This window comes from Pristiophorus japonicus, chromosome 15 (genome assembly GCF_044704955.1).
Source record: "Pristiophorus japonicus isolate sPriJap1 chromosome 15, sPriJap1.hap1, whole genome shotgun sequence".
NCBI lineage: Eukaryota > Metazoa > Chordata > Chondrichthyes > Pristiophoridae > Pristiophorus > Pristiophorus japonicus.
This window is the reverse complement of record NC_091991.1, coordinates 58,635,081-58,649,031: the sequence shown is the minus strand read 5'-3', so window position 1 is coordinate 58,649,031 and position 13,951 is coordinate 58,635,081. Positions and strand designations below refer to the sequence as shown.

The window sequence follows — 13,951 nt, the reverse complement described above, 5'->3', positions numbered from 1 at the left end:
CAACAACTTGCATTTATATAGCACCTTTAACATAGAAAAACCTCCCATGGCATGACTCAAAATCCAGTCATGACTAATTTACATATAGCACACAAAGCAATACTTTCCAAGCTACACCATGGGGACAGTTGGCAACTTAGTGCTTGCATGTGAAAATGGACAGATATATTTATTTATAGTTATTAATATAGCATTAATTATAAAATGTGATTACTCATTAACTAGATTGCTAATGAGATGTGCTGTACATATTTCAGATGAGATCTGCTCCAGACCACCTTTTTAAGCATTAAATCAAAAAGAATCATTGAACCAGTGGAATAAATTATACGTGTCTGCCAGAAGTGGAAAACCTCAATCGGGAAGAAATCTGGTACTACAACATTACAATATGAGGCAATTGCTAGATCAATATAACGTCGATAGATTTCCCCCACTGCCTTTATTATCCTTTCTTACAATGGAGGAATCTTTTGCTGTTTATTAACTATATTATTAGGAAGTATTTGCTAAATAGTTTGCCTAGAGCTGGAAGCAACATCAGTTTCAAATATATAATTGAGTCTTTTTCCATTCAATATCATATATGCAATACTGATAGAATTTTTTTTTTCCATACTTGACATATACTGATTGAAACACACACTGGGAATTTTATAATGGGTTCTTAAGATCATCTGTCATAACTCCAGCTAGACGCATAAATGGGGTTTCCACCAATCCCAATCTTCTCCCAACTTTATCCTAGCCAATTAGGAGAATCACAGGAGGAAATTCCAGTGACAATCTTCTGAGCCATGCTGATTTTCTATCTAAGTAGTGATGCCAGTCATGTGCACTCCAGTTATTATGGGCCCAAAATTCCACATGGACTTTTTTTGGTGCAGTTGTAAAAGTATGTCCGATTATTTAGTGGCCCGACTGCGCCAAAAAAAAAGATCCAAGTTTCGCCGGCATAACCTTTCATTTTGGAGCGGCACAGATTGTCCTTAAGCTCTGTGGGTGGAGCTTAAGGTCTGCGCCAAAAAACTGAGGTTACCAGGGTAACAAGGGACACACTGAAGGACTGAGGCACAAATAAAGCATTTCCCCTTTGTAAAATAGACCACTAAGTGAGACTTGGGACAACAAACTGAAATCTCAATATATGAAACAATATGAAATTCCTTTTTAGCATTTATAGATTTTTTTCACCTCTGCAGTGCCGGTGCCACTGCAATTCTGGGCCGAAAGACCCCCAACGCCCCACACCGGCCATCTTCTATCCCAGCCGAAAGGCCTGCGCACCACTCCACACCTATGCTGGATCGAAAGGACCCGCACCGGCCCACACCTATCCCGGGCCGAAAGGACCCTGCACTGGCCCACACCTATCCCGGGCCGAAAGGACCCCGCACCGGTGTAATATCTGTAAGCTTGTAATGTTTGTAGCTCCACACCGTGGATGTGGACGTATTGTGTACTGCAATTGCAGGGTTAATTATAAACAGAACCAGGCAGATTTCCGGAGGCTTCTGAGAGAGCTGCCTGCCATGTAGGAGGCTGTGTGTGCTTGTGCTCTGCGAAGATATCACATTTGCCAATTGAGATGGGATTTTTCAGATGATTTAAAGCTTAAATTTTGCTGGTGAAGGATTCAGCCAGCCGACAGAGAGACTTTGGAAGTTTCTGTCTTTGGAAAAAGCTACAAAAATCCGAGGTAAAATACAGCACACAGCGTGAACAGCTAGAGATTAAAATGGCAGGTGTATTGGGACATTTGGGGGAATATAGACACGACCGGGAACGTTTTAAAGCGTATGTGAATTGGCTAGAAATGTATTTCATTGCAAATAACAGAATCAAAGTTCCAAACAATGCAGTCCAGAACCGGACTGTGTTGGAACGTAAGAAAGCGATCTTCTTATCGGAGGTGGGTCCGACACTATACGAAACCCTTGTAAATCTGCTTGTGCCTGACGAGCCAAAGGACACAACGCTTAAAGAGATTTTAATGAAGCTGGAGCAGCACTATAACCCCAAACCATTAGAAATTGCTGAAAGCTATCGTTTCGGGATTCAGAATCAAAAGGCTGATGAAAGTATCAGTGATTACATCGTTGCATTAAAAAAGCTATCGATGCACTGTCATTTTGGAAACTTTCAAAACCGAGCATTACGGGATCATTTTGTTTGTAGGTTGAAAAATGATGCGATCAGAAGGAAGTTATTGACGATGGATGACTTGACTTTTGAGATTGCTTGTCAGGCAGCGAGTTCGATGGGCATGGCTGAACAATATTCCCGAGAATTAAATAATAATTACGGTCCTCAGTCAACCGAGGTAAATCACCTGCAGGTTCAAGGTAAAAGATGGTGGGGGCCGAAAGTCTCAGAAACTGGAAATTCTAACAGAGCGTCGAAGTCGTGCTATAGGTGCCTGGGACAACACATTGCTCAAAGTTGTCCATACGTGAAGGCAGAGTGTTTCTTCTGCAGAAAGACTGGGCATCTTGCAAAGGCATGCCGACTGAAGGGTAAATCAGCTTTTAAAGCTATGAGTCCAGTGTTCAAAGCTATGAGTAGAAATCCCAAGAGACTACATAGCATGGAAAAACAACAACAGGACGAGGAGATGTTAGAGTTACACGTCATTAGGAGCACAAGGTTAACGGACAGCGATTCGGAAAGCATCAAAATCCACATAGATGTTGCGGGATTCACACTACCAATGGAAATTGACATGGGTGCATCCGTGAGTGTAGTACCGGAGTCACTATATCACGACAAAATGCGTGATTTTCAACTGGAGAAATCCACAATAGAGCTGCGAGGCTACTCAGGAGAGAAAATTCCTGTGGTAGGTCGTATCACCGTACCGGTGAAATATAAAGATCAATTTCAGAACTTGCCTCTAATAGTAGTGAAAGGAGACAAGCCTGCCTTACTGGGAAGAAATTGGTTGAGCTCACTGAAGCTGGATTGGAGTAAGATTTTCTGTGTGGAAGCGAGATTTTCATCAACGTATGAGGTTATCAAGAAGTATCCGAAGGTGTTCTGCAAAACGGGCAGTCCGATCCAAAGCTTCAAGGCGAGTGTCAGGGTACAGAAGGACGCTAGATCGGTTTACTACAAGCCATGTTGCATACCATATGCACTCAAGGAGAAAGTTGAGCAAGAATGCAAAAGAGTAGAGACTGAGAACATTATTTGTAAGATAGATCGATGTAATTGGGCTACACCCATTGCTGTTGTACCTAAGTCCGATGGTAAGGTAAGATTGTGTGGTGATTATAAAGTAACAGTAAACCAGGTTCTAGAGGGTAATGTCCCCAATACATTGCCGAATATAGAAGATTTGTTCACAACACTGACAGGTGGTCAGATCTTCTCAAAACTGGATCTTACGAATGCCTACTTGCAGCTTGAACTAGATGAGGAGTCCAAATCATGTTTGACTATAAATACTCATCTAGGCCTATATCAATTTAGAGTGTCTTCCGCCCCTGCCATATTCCAAGGGGTGATGAACCAGATTTTGCAAGGTATTGAAGGGGTAGTATGTTATTTGGATGACATACTAATTTCAGCACCAAATAGGCAAATTCATAATAACATATTGAATGAAGTCCTCAAACGGCTAGAAAAGCACAGAGTACGAATGTCTGCTCGTAAGTGTGAGCTATTTAAAAACTCAGTGGAGTACTTAGGGTACAGAGTAGACAAAGATGGTTTACATCCAACCATGGAAAAATTGGATGCAATTAGAAATGCACCCACTCCCAGGAATGTCACTGAACTTCGTTCATTCTTTCGTCTTTTGAACTATTATGGGAAGTTCCTACCAAATTTGGCTATAGTATTACATCCACTGAAAGAACTTTTGAAAAAACAGGTCCATTGGAAGTGGTCAAAAGAATGCGATACAGCATTCAAGGAGTGTAAAAGCAAATTGGTAGAGAGCACCATGTTAGTTCACTATGACATATCTAAGCTAGCATGTAATGCCTCACCGTATGGAATTGGGGCAGTAATCTCTCATGTATTAAGGAGTGGGGAGGGGAGACCAATTGCTTTTGCTTCATGCACTCTCAGTGCCAGTGAGAGTAATTATGCACAATTTGAAAGGGAAGCTTTGGCATTAATTTTTGGGGTCAAGAAGTTTCACAAATACTTGTATGGTCGTAAGTTTGCCATCGTTATGAACCATAAGCCCCTAACAGCAATCCTCCATCCAAAGTCCCCAGTTCCAACATTAGCTGCAGGCCAAATGCAGAGATGGGCTTTGATTTTGTCAGCATATACATATGATATTGAATACAGATGATCAGCTGATCACAGTAATGCTGATGCAATGTCTAGATTGCCTTCCCCATCACAAGTTACACCCGATAGGGAAGAAGTGTTTTATTTTTCATACATTAATGAACTGCCAGTCACAGCTGAAGAGATTGGTAGAGCAACCAAACGTGATCCAGTGATGTCAAAGGTGTATGAGTATATTGCAAATGGATGGCCAAACCAGGTAACAGATAAAGATACACATCCATTCATCATTCGTAGGAATGAATTATCAGTTGATAAAGATTGTATCATGTGGGGTGCAAGAGTGGTTATACCAAATAAATTCAGGTCCAAATTATCAGGAGACCTCCATGACCAGCACCTGGGAATGTGCTTGACCAAGAGTTTTGCACGCAGTTATTTATGGTAGCCAGGTCTTGATAAAGATATAGAGTACATCGTGAGACAGTGTACAACATGTCAATCGGTAAGCAAGCAACCACCACCAGTACCATTACAGCCATGGAAATGGCCTCCCAGGGTGCGGCAAAGGCTACATATTGATTTTGCTGAGTTCGAAGGACAACAATTGTTCATTGTGATTGATAGCCATTCGAAGTGGGTTAAGGTGTTTCCAATGTGGAAAATAACAACAAGTAAAACATTGGGCATTTTACGAAAATTATTTTCTTCATTTGGCCTCCCTGAAGAAATTGTTTCGGATAATGGACCACAATTTCGAGAAGAAGAATTTGCACAATTCACGAGCAAAAATGGTGTGAAACATACCAAGGTTCCACCATAGCATCCTGCTTCGAATGGTGCAGCAGAGCACACTGTACAAATTGTAAAACGTGCCCTCATAAAACAAATGTTAGATCCAAATCCAAGGAAACAACAGTTGTCATTGGATCACAAATTGGCTAATTTTTTGATTACATATCGAAATACTCCTCATACAACTACTGGTAGAACGCCAGCAGAGTTGTTTCTCAAACGACAGCCACGAACCAGATTCTCGTTGTTAAAGCCAAATTTGGCACAGTCCGTAGAAGAGACCCAATTAAGACAGAAAGAGAATCATGATAGAGGTAGAGTAAAAGAGAGAAGTGTGAAATTAAACCAAAAGGTGAGAGTGAAGAACCATCACCATAAATGGTTAAAGTGTTTACCAGGAAGAGTGGTGAAGATATGTGGTCCTCGCACATATTTGGTAAAGATGTTTGATAATGGACAGGTTAGGTTTGTTCATATTGATCATATTTTACCTACAGACATGGAAGGAGTTGACAGTGGGAATGATTCAATTATTTCTGACTCATCAGATAGTTTTGATACACCAGTAGCAAATCCTAAATCCAATGTACTGGAAACAAATCCAGGAGAGAATCAAAATGAAAGTCTGAGTCCGAGTCAGAAAAACAAAGAGCCTGAAGTTAGAGTGAGTTCAAATGAAAATCAAGGAAATTCCGTGGAGAAAAACATTCCTCAGGATGAGCCTCGAATGAGTTTAGATTTGACACCACGTTTGGAAGGTTCTGTTCGACAGTGAAGGTATCCTCTTTGAAACAGAAAACAAGTGGTAAAGTTAAATTTGTAAATCTGAAAAAAAAAAGTTTATATCCTATGTTATGTATAAACATGAAAGTTATGTATGATGTTGTTATAATAACTTCTTCATTAAGGAGGGAGAAATGTAATGTCTGTAAGCTTGTAATGTTTGTAGCTCCACACTGTGGATGTGGACGTATTGTGTACTGCAATTGCAGGGTTAATAATAAACAGAACCAGGCAGATTTCCTGAGGCTTCCGAGAGAGCTGACTGCCACGTCGGAACTGTGTGTGCTTGTGCTCTGTGAAGATATCACAACCGGCACACATCTATCGCGGGCTGAAAGGAGCCCGCACCGGCACACACCTATCCTGTGCCGAAAGGACCCCGCACTGGCCTGCTGCCATCCCGGGCCGAAAGAACCTCGCGCTGGCCCGCACTGATCCCGGGCCGAAAAGACCCTTCACTGGCCGCTGCTATCCCAGACCGAAAGGACCTCACACTGGCCTGCACCTATCCTGGGCCGAAAGGACGGCGCACCGGCCCGCACCTATCCCAGGCCGAAAGGACCCCACACCGGCCCACTGCCATCCCGGCCCGAAAGAACCTCGCGCTGGCCCGCACCGATCCCGGGCCGAAAAGACCCTGCACTGGCCGCTGCTATCCCGGACCGAAAGAACCCCGCACTGCCTGCACCTATCCTGGACCGAAAGGACGCCGCACTGGCCCGCACCTATTCTGGGCCGGAAGGAGCCCACACCAGCCCGCTGCCATCCCGGGCTGAAAGGCTCCCCCGTCCCCCCGTGCCATGTCTTCAGCTCTGCTGAAACATTGGCGTCTTCTCTCTACTGATTTTCTCTTCTCTGCGCCGATTTCCTTAAGTGTAGGTAAGGTTTTTCAGAAGGGTGCAGTGTGCCTTTTTCGAAAAAGATGGTACTTGGCCAAACTTGCTTAAATGGCCAGAAATGACGCATCTGGCAAGTTCCGCCCCCAGTGACATTAAAAAATGGGGAACTAAAAAAATCAGACGCACCTACTTTAGAATGCCGCAGAAACTTTGGCAAAACTTGCAGATTTTAGTCTGCTCCAAAAAGCATGCCCCCCCCCCCCCCGCCATCATGAAGAGACACTGCAATATCTACCTCAGATCATGAACTGAATGAAGTGAAAAGTGGAAAGTCAAATCCAAGTCATCCATTGTAGTCCCATTCTGTGGTGCTGAGCATCAGTGCTCTAATACACCGTGCCAATGGGCTGCCATGTTACTACCTTCTTTTCTTCAAATGTAAACTGTTTTATCTTAATATTATTCTTTATTTATAAGCTCTCAATACTTCTGAGTTATATCCATTTCTTGACATGATGCTGTTTCACTGATAAACTGCATAATGAAGATGTCAAGCATTGTGGAACTCTTAGCTTCTCATCATAGAAACATAGAAACATAGAAACATAGAAAATAGGTGCAGGAGCAGGCCATTCAGCCCTTCTAGCCTGCACCGCCATTCAATGAGTTCATGGCTGAACATGAAACTTCAGTACCCCCTTCCTGCTTTCTCGCCATAACCCTTGATCCCCCGAGTAGTAAGGACTTCATCTAACTCCCTTTTGAATATATTTAGTGAATTGGCCTCAACTACTTTCTGTGGTAGAGAATTCCACAGGTTCACCACTCTCTGGGTGAAGAAGTTTCTCCTCATCTCGGTCCTAAATGGCTTACCCCTTATCCTCAGACTGTGACCCCTGGTTCTGGACTTCCCCAACATTGGGAACATTCTTTCTGCATCTAACCTGTCTAAACCCGTCAGAATTTTAAACGTTTCTATGAGGTCCCCTCTCATTCTTCTGAACTCCAGTGAATACAATCCCAATTGATCCAATCTTTCTTGATAGGTCAGTCCCGCCATCCCGGGAATCAGTCTGGTGAACCTTCGCTGCACTCCCTCAATAGCAAGAATGTCCTTCCTCAAGTTAGGAGACCAAAACTGTACACAATACTCCAGGTGTGGCCTCACCAAGGCCCTGTACAACTGTAGCAACACCTCCCTGCCCCTGTATTCAAATCCCCTCGCTATGAAGGCCAACATGCCATTTGCTTTCTTAACCGCCTGCTGTACCTGCATGCCAACCTTCAATGACTGATGTACCATGACACCCAGGTCTCGTTGCACCTTCCCTTTTCCTAATCTGTCACCATTCAGATAATAGTCTGTCTCTCTGTTTTTACCACCAAAGTGGATAACCTCACATTTATCCACATTATACTTCATCTGCCATGCATTTGCCCACTCACCTAACCTATCCAAGTCACTCTGCAGCCTAATAGCATCCTCCTCGCAGCTCACACTGCCACCCAACTTAGTATCATCCGCAAATTTGGAGATACTGCATTTAATCCCCTCGTCTAAATCATTAATGTACAATGTAAACAGCTGGGGCCCCAGCACAGAACCTTGCGGCACTCCACTAGTCACTGCCTGCCATTCTGAAAAGTACCCGTTTACTCCTACTCTTTGCTTCCTGTCTGACAACCAGTTCTCAATCCACGTCAGCACACTACCCCCAATCCCATGTGCTTTAACTTTGCACATTAATCTCTTGTGTGGGACCTTGTCGAAAGCCTTCTGAAAGTCCAAATATACCACATCAACTGGTTCTCCCTTGTCCACTTTACTGGAAACATCCTCAAAAAATTCCAGAAGATTTGTCAAGCATGATTTCCCTTTCACAAATCCATGCTGACTTGGACCTATCATGTCACCATTTTCCAGATGCACTGCTATGACATCCTTAATAATTGATTCCATCACTTTACCCACTACTGAGGTCAGGCTGACCGGTCTATAATTCCCTGCTTTCTCTCTCCCTCCTTTTTTAAAAAGTGGGGTTACATTGGCTACCCTCCACTCCATAGGAACTGATCCAGAGTCAATGGAATGTTGGAAAATGACTGTCAATGCATCCGCTATTTCCAAGGCCACCTCCTTAAGTACTCTAGGATGCAGTCCATCAGGCCCTGGGGATTTATCGGCCTTCAATCCCATCAATTTCCCCAACACAATTTCCCGACTAATAAAGATTTCCCTCAGTTCCTCTTCCTTACTAGACCCTCTGACCCCTTTTATATCCGGAAGGTTGTTTGTATCCTCCTTAGTGAATACCGAACCAAAGTACTTGTTCAATTGATCCGCCATTTCTTTGCTCCCCGTTATGACTTCCCCTGATTCTGACTGCAGGGGACCTACGTTTGTCTTCACCAACCTTTTTCTCTTTACATACCTATAGAAACTTTTGCAATCCGCCTTAATGTTCCCTGCAAGCTTCTTCTCGTACTCCATTTTTCCTGTCCTAATCAAACCCTTTGTCCTCCTCTGCTGAGTTCTAAATTTCTCCCAGTCCCCAGGTTCGCTGCTATTTCTGGCCAATTTGTATGCCACTTCCTTGGCTTTAATACTATCCCTGATTTCCCTAGATAGCCACGGTTGAGCCACCTTCCCCTTTTTATTTTTACGCCAGACAGGAATGTACAATTGTTGTACTTCATCCATGCGGTCTCTAAATGTCTGCCATTGCCCATCCACAGTCAACCCCCTAAGTATCATTCGCCAATCTATCCTAGCCAATTCACGCCTCATACCTTCAAAGTTACCCTTCTTTAAGTTCTGGACCATGGTCTCTGAAATTACTGTTTCATTCTCCATCCTAATGCAGAATTCCACCATATTATGGTCACTCTTCCCCAAGGGGCCTCGCACAATGAGATTGCTAATTAATCCTCTCTCATTACACAACACCCAGTCTAAGATGGCCTCCCCCCTAGTTGGTTCCTCAACATATTGGTCTAGAAAACCATCCCTTATGCACTCCAGGAAATCCTCCTCCACCGTATTGCTTCCACATTAAACTATAGTGCCCCTCCATACAAACAATTATCAAAAATGAACTTCAGTAATATATGGAACTTTTACAATACCAGACAAAACAAACCTTGTACAAAATTGATTGATCAATGTATCTATATATGTATCTGTCTCTCACATCTAAATGGAGCGCAACATTGCAAAGAGTTTATATTTTTATTCTACTCATAGTAGAGTTATCAGATCAGTCTCACTTGTGGAGGAATGGAAAGGCTTTTCTTAATATAGTATTGTCTGTTCATTTATTATCCTGGTATGATGAGAACTCGGTATTTAACTAAATGATGAAAAAACATTTATCTACCACATACACTCAAGATTCGGATGTAAAGCAAAAGATATGCCGAAATATTTTAATCAGGTTTTAAAAATAGATGTGTTTTTAGCATGTTAACGATTTTTGATAAAATAATTTTAATTTCTTCAAATTGAAGTTTCTAGGTGTGTTAGCAAATAATCACGTGTTAAGCATGTAGAATGCATCAGAAAAAGCAAAGCTTTCTACAGATGTATTCATGTTCATGTGAGTAGTTAAAGCACCTCAATAATTTATTCAGATGAAAATAACTGAGGTGTATTGCAGAAAGAGAGGTGAATTAAGTGTTAATTGAACAATGAAGTAACAGAACCAGTAATCTTTGGACAGGGATGTGGCACAGGCACATGCATATACATATGGACTTTGAAGTTCGGATGTTAGGATTCAGGAGTCCAAGGAAAAAGTCATACGGACTTCCTTTGAGCACGGTTAAGATATTAGAGTGTGATGAGTGGTCACATGTAATGACATATGATCTTTCAATTCAAATGAATTACACTCAGTGCTACCACAATAACACAATTCTATCTTTATTTTACAGGAACGAGTGGAATATCTATTTCTCATCATTTTTACAGTGGAAGCATTTTTGAAAGTAATAGCTTATGGACTTCTCTTTCACCCCAATGCGTACCTCAGGAATGGCTGGAATTTACTAGATTTCATTATAGTGGTTGTAGGGTGAGTGCACATCTTAATCTTTTTCACCAAGATGGTTTCTCCCTTGATCAAATGTTTTAGTTCCGACACGAACCTGGCGTATATTAAAGTATTATGTATGTATCATTGTCTTCAATAATGTAAATGCTAATATTACAAAGTTGGGATCTTGTACTTTTAGATCAAGATCAACAACAAGAAAAATCCTCAATGGTTTCTACCAACTAATGCAATGGTATATTGTGACTCTGATTGCAGTGAAAATTAATGGCCCAAAAATTGCGGTCGGTAGTGTAGCTAGAGTACACCGCTGACCTCCAAAAAGAATACGAACTTACTTTGTGCAAGCCCCGGAATTTAGAGTTGCTGTACGGCACTGCAGAATTGTGCAGAATGTATAACATCACAAAGGCCAGGTGCCCAGCGTAGTGTATGCGTAAAGGAAGACACGCCAAAATTAAGCCACAACCACTGAAACTTCTTTCAGTCTCTTCTACTGAAATTACATTTACATTTTTTTGAAACTTTTAAAAACCTTTTAATTAAACTGATACTTGAACTTAGTTCTTACATCAGCATTTTGTTAAAATTATGTAACAAAATACCAACAATAATTTGGCATCTGTTTTCCACTTGAAGGTTAAAAAAGATAATTTGAGGTCAATGGAAAGATTCTTGTCCTTTGACTATTTACTAAAGTGAAATAAATTGCTTAGCTCTTCAACCTTCTATTGAAGTTAAAAAAATTTCTAGCACTTGGGAAGTGTTATCTATATTTCATCTAAGAAATATGTTCCTTTTCTTATTTGCATGAAGGAGCATTGTAGAGTGTTATAGTGTGTTTTGCTAGCCCAAAGAATTACCTGTGCTGTACTTCAAACATCTGGGCTTTTTATATTAAGGATGTTTTCTGATTTATTTTATGTAAATCAGGTAAGTTTTTTATTCTTTTAAGGCTAGCATGTAATATTCTGTCAAAGGTCCAGTTCGACGAATTGTGATTCAACAGCACTGAAAGGCGTTGGCAATGGTACTTTTGATTTACTATACACCATGCACGTAGCATATCAGCTGTGGGCAGCTTTAAATGTATTATATAAAATAATTAAATAGCAAAATGGTTTTATTTCATACATTTGGAGGAAGTGTAAATGATCTGTGCCGAATGCCTAGTTCTTGATCATACAATTGGAGTGCAGAAAACATTGATAATTTTAAATATTGTCATATTTAATATTTTTAATGTTTATAAATGTTACCAATAGGTACATGTACTTTATTGTGAATTGATACCAGAACGGTTAAAAATTCTTTCAGATGCACGCAAATGGGTTCCTATCACAGTGAAACAGGTTCCTACGCCTGCTTTCACTAACCGTAAAATTGCTGGGTAGTTGGTGGGCAATTAGCCCAACTCTGCGGCAGCAATGAGTATTTCCCCATCGGTGAGGATCACCTGTCAAGGCGTACCTTGACAGATTGCAAGATCGGGATTTAGTACATGCGTACTCTCAAAATCTGCCCCATTGTTTTTAATTAATTTATGACCAAAAATAAGACATATTGATGTAAGAAAAATAAATTATATTATAAATATTTTTCAATAAACTTTTAAAAAACATGACATACAGACAATAAAGGACAATAACAATTTGACACAAAAATCATGATGCCTTAATTGGTTGAAATGGAACTTTGTTGTCAAATTAGGTTATTGTTATCTATACAGGTAATTTAAAGTGCATTCATTTGTTATGGATTTTGCATCTAATTTCCCCCCATACACCCATTACACTTGGGTAAGTCTTTATATGTCCCTATATAATTCGGTGCTTACTTTTAAGTGGCAATATCCCTTTAAAATTTCCCATAATGCCTTTACAAATTCAGTATTACATCAGCATTTGGTTTCCTGACTTCCTTTCCCTTTGGCAAGTTCCTAACACCAAGTCCAATATGAGTTAACGGCCCAGCAGAATACACTGTTTGAGATGACTCTGGCAATTCTTGGGTGCTCAGTGATCTGCAAAAGTGGTGGGCACTTACCTGTGAAGGACTTTGAAGAAGGGAATGTGACATTGATTAGGGTTGTAAATGCCAGCTTAAAGATGTTGTTCTGCTATCATATGGCTATGTATGGTAAGCAGTGAAACAACTGTTAGATGTTTGAGTACTTTGCCTACAGTACTTCAGGTGTAACACCTTTTTCTTCATTTGGATCCATTTGCTGCAGCTATAGAAGACTAGGTGTAGACTTGTGGGGACCTCTTCAGAAAAGGTGCTCTAAAGTCTCAAAAATGGCAGCCCTCTTTATTCACACCTATGTAGACAAACCTCTACTGTTGTATCACAGAACCTGGCAGTTCTTTGGCTTTGACATTGCATTGGGCTGACTCTCTCAAAGTGTTCAGTCGCTTCAGTTTGCCAGGTAATGTTCCAGTTCCTGCCTCTGCTCTGGTTGGAGAAGTTACTGCAGAACTTTGTACATCTACTGTCGTGCTCCAAAATTCTGGTCACATGTGTTTGGTACACAAACCCTGTACATGTTGTAGGCAGGAGTTCACCATGATAACATAATTAGGGTCCAAATTGGAATTTAGTTCAGAAATGGACATGCATGAGTAGTTAGGCAGAAGTTCAATCACATTGTGTTCACACTGCATTGGCGGCATCAATGGAAATTAAGCCCTTGTATCTTTATTAAATGAGAGCATGGATATTGCCACTAAACTGTGAATAGTGAATGAAACCCATATCTTGGTATAATGGAAAACAGCTGTTTCTGTAGACAAGTACACATGTGCTGCACAAGTGAGGCCCCTATTTAATCAGGGCTGAACATCTGTTTTCTGTCAAATTTCACAGACAGCATCACACTGTACTAATCAAATAGAACAAGCAATTTTTTTAAACTCTTACTGCTACTGGTAAAAAGGGACCAAAATAACACACTTCTGTTATTGGAGTACTCCAGGAAACCTTTCACCAATTCTTAGAATCATAAAATATTTACAGCACAGAAGGAGGCCATTCGGCCCGTCAAGCCTGTGCCGGCTCTCTGCAAGAGCACTTCAGCTAGTCCCAAACCCCTGCCTTTTCCCCATTGCCCTGCAATTTTTTTCCTTCAGGTACTTATCCAATTCCCTTTTGAAAGCCACGATTGAATCTGCCTCCACCACCCTTTCAGGCAGTGCATTCCAGATCTTAACCACTTGCTGCGTAAAAAGGTTTTTCCTC

The 13,951-nt window shown here is 41.2% G+C and overlaps 1 protein-coding gene across 1 annotated transcript in view; it reads left to right on the top strand.

Annotated features, from left to right (window-relative positions):
* cacna1c (calcium channel, voltage-dependent, L type, alpha 1C subunit) overlaps positions 1-13,951 on the top strand; it is a 1,034,505-nt gene that overhangs the window by 371,362 nt on the left and 649,192 nt on the right. Inside the window, exon 2 of the mRNA XM_070900503.1 lies at positions 10,596-10,735. The gene's annotated coding sequence lies outside the window, so the exon portion shown is untranslated. The remainder of the gene's footprint in view (positions 1-10,595; positions 10,736-13,951) is intronic.